This window comes from Littorina saxatilis, unplaced genomic scaffold (genome assembly GCF_037325665.1).
Source record: "Littorina saxatilis isolate snail1 unplaced genomic scaffold, US_GU_Lsax_2.0 scaffold_117, whole genome shotgun sequence".
NCBI lineage: Eukaryota > Metazoa > Mollusca > Gastropoda > Littorinimorpha > Littorinidae > Littorina > Littorina saxatilis.
In genome coordinates, this window is record NW_027129116.1 from 248,316 (window position 1) to 251,634 (window position 3,319).

At 35.0% G+C, this 3,319-nt stretch overlaps 1 long non-coding RNA gene across 1 annotated transcript; it reads left to right on the forward strand.

Moving 5' to 3' along the window:
• Positions 1-483: 483 nt before the first annotated feature.
• LOC138957396 (uncharacterized) lies at positions 484-2,783 on the forward strand. Its single transcript, XR_011453017.1, has 3 exons — positions 484-788; positions 1,614-1,756; positions 2,562-2,783. It is a non-coding gene; the product is annotated as an uncharacterized lncRNA (long non-coding RNA).
• Positions 2,784-3,319: the final 536 nt, after the last annotated feature.

Sequence of the window (3,319 nt, forward strand, 5' to 3'; positions counted from 1 at the left end):
AAACAATCAGTTTATCTTAAGACAGTTTCGGTTAAAAAAAAATGCATTTAAAAGTTTAATAAAATATTTTTATTTTATGTAATGGTTTTCCCATTTAATTTTTATTTAATCATTTTGTTATTACTAACATTTATTTGCTTAATTGTTATCCTGATTATTTTTATCTTAAAATAAATATGATTATTTTAATTTGTATTATCATTATAATTGTTTTAGCATGTAATATAATTATTGTAATGGGGATTTGGTATTGTTGTAGGAATCAGCTTTCCACAAAATAATGTCGTGGAAAAATCTAGGCAAAGCATAATAAAAATATTATATGAACAGAAAAGATAACTGAAATCTATATGAACACCCATAACAAAACGATAAAAACATTTAAAAAATTCAGATTAAACAAAAAAATGTAAACTAAAGTAACTTTGAAACTAATTATCTACTCAAAATAAAGGCTGATGTTAATGGTTACATAAAATGTGTTCTCAGCATATTTTCATTTTATTTTATTTTGCTTTGGAAGAAAATATCCATGAAAGTTCAATTTCAGGGGAGACAGTTACCTTGACTGAAAAGAGCAATTTATTGAAGTTATTTCCCTTGTCTGTCAGACCTACTTCAATCAGACAATCTCCAACTTCCTGTTGGCAAGAAGTCTGTCAAATCCACATTGTATCGGCGTTTTTTTGCTTTTTCTTCATATTGACTTGTATTTTTGACTTGCTTATTGGATGCAAGGTAATCTTATCCTTCTCTCTGAAATGAAGATTGACTTCTTTCAAGAATAGGTAAGTTGATCAACTGAAGGAAAGATTTGGGAATTTGAATTTTTGATAGCTCGCGGCTTCGGCTTCCGAGTTTGATGGCAGAGAGAATTTCTCACACTTTCGATTTTTTTTCCGCCTAGAAGAACACTGTTCTATTCATTCATGTTTGTTTTGTCTGAAAGATGGATGAATGAACTAACTTTTCCAAAAACATAAAGTTGATTGATGCAGTGGTTTGTTTTTAAGGAGTTGTGGAAGAGTGAAAATACCATCCGAATCCCGATTCGCGGGTCGCTCACGGCACCATAAAAACTGAATTTTCGTTGATCATTTTATGTCTCATATTGTCTGTTTCTTGGTGAACTTTGGTTGGTTCCTAATCTGGTCGAGTCATTGCGGCAGCAGTTGTCAGGAGCTTTAGTAGTAATACTAATAGGCTCTTCATATATCTGTTTTTTTTTATTTGTATCTTTTTATTTTTCCACAGATGTTCAACTTTCAGTTCCGCATACTGACATAGACTCATAGTCATGATAGTGGAATATTCTGTGTCTGAGTCTCGGAAAAGAGAAAAATTACCCTTGTTCCCGAGGCATGCATAGACTAGAGAGGCAGGCAGAGGCTGTGTCAGCGTGTGCAGTGGCCAGTGATAAAGTTGAAAAACAGATTTTTTTGAAATAAAAATAAAAAATACATCACAGAGAAAATAAATATACTAATTTAGTGAAATTGAGATGCTTATATTTAATAATTAATATTCCAGTTTTGATGTTTGCGTGTTACTGTTACTGTTAGGTTTGGGAATCAATGTGATCCTATTTAACTTCCAAGTATTTATTTTTTCAGAAAGCTTTGACTTGAGTATGACGGTGCTCACTGCTTGTTTGAACTGAAGGTGAAGAAAGCTGAGATGGACAGTGACCTTAACACCGCCACCGATGCCAGTAACGCAGACTGTCGTTCCGTCCCGGCAAGGTGAAGATGAACAGGTATGGCTCGATAGCAATGAGTGTCTCATTCAGAGTCATTGATAGTGACACTGACACTGACAGCGTCTTTTTGTTCTGTGACTTTGGCTTATTTTGTGTTTTATTCTTTTAGTTATAACCAGATGTGTCAAACAAATTCAGCTGATCTCTTTTACTGTTTTAGTGAAACAAATGTATTGTTTCCAGCAAAGGGAAAAAAAATCGGGTGGGGGCGGTTGGTCGATTTTATTTTTATATTTAAATTTTTATTTTATTTTAATAGTTTTATTGATGTTTGTTTTTAATTAACACAGGCATCTCATTGATGAGAAAGTGTGAACTGTGTCCGCGGGATGCCAGAGAAGAGTAACTTTTCATCCAAAGTCTGCAAAATTGAATTTAAAATTTAACCTTTTTGATGAATATTTTTGAATGAATACAAAAAGTTCTAGTGTTTGGAGGAAAAGTTAAGGTCAGTTCAACTTTAAACAAGGATTTTTAGTGTGTGTTTGTTCTTCTGTCTAAAAAAAAAAAAATAAAAATCTGCTTGAAGTAAATACACACAAAAATTTTCATCTCCAACTGCTGAGTCCCTACATCTTTTTACCCCATCAAATGCCACTCTGTATGCCCCTTTAAAAATTGATTGCAATATATATATTCCTCATCTTCTCCTGAATTCAAAAATATAGAGATGTCACGTTTACTTTGAACATTTGCTCAGATTGTTTTTTAGTGCTGATGGTTTCTTTTCAGGCCGACAGATTGTCTAAAATATGTATTGCTTCATGTAAATGACTTTTTGTTCTTCTTTTCTTCTATTCAGCGGACACAAGACTACGAGCAGCGCAGAGCGGCAAGATAAACATCAGTTCTTGCTGCTGGAGAAGGTTCTACAGGAGCAGATGGACCTGATGCGACTAATTTAGTAATTGGTCGCCAAAGAATCATGGTGGAGCCAGAGCCTGTGCTACTGTTCGATGGAGTCATCTTTTTACTGTTGAGTGTGGAAGATGTTGAAGGCACATGATGGATCTGTTGAAGGAGTGATCACCGGTAGGTGGCTTTGAATGCTATTGTTGAAGCAGACCAGTCATGCCTGTGCTATTTTCCCCAGATAACTGTAGCAAGATCTTGTGAGAGTGACATGTTATTGTTAGACGCTCTTTAGGCTTTAAATGTTACCTTGAGTGTGTGCTTTTTGGAGGATGCCAGATGTCATCACGGTTCACGGGTGTATCTTAACTGTTCATCAGTTCTCAGTCATGACCAGTTTCCCATTATCCTGGGAATTCATGCAAGGTTTATGCGTATTGGTCACATTTGTGAATTTAACCAACACATTTTGATGATAAAACTATGCTTATGGGTACGCACAATGATGGGCCTCTTTTTCTCATGTGGGGTGCGGAAAATGCATGCACCACTTTGTTTTCTGTGATCATTGCATCTGTGAGAAATAATGCAAATATTGCTCTGTGGCCAGAGCTGCCATCTGCTAGGTTTTCAGGGATGTAACAGAAATTGCTACGCTGTTTCCTCAAGTTCAAAATTGCAAGTGCTACACTCAAGCAAATAATCACA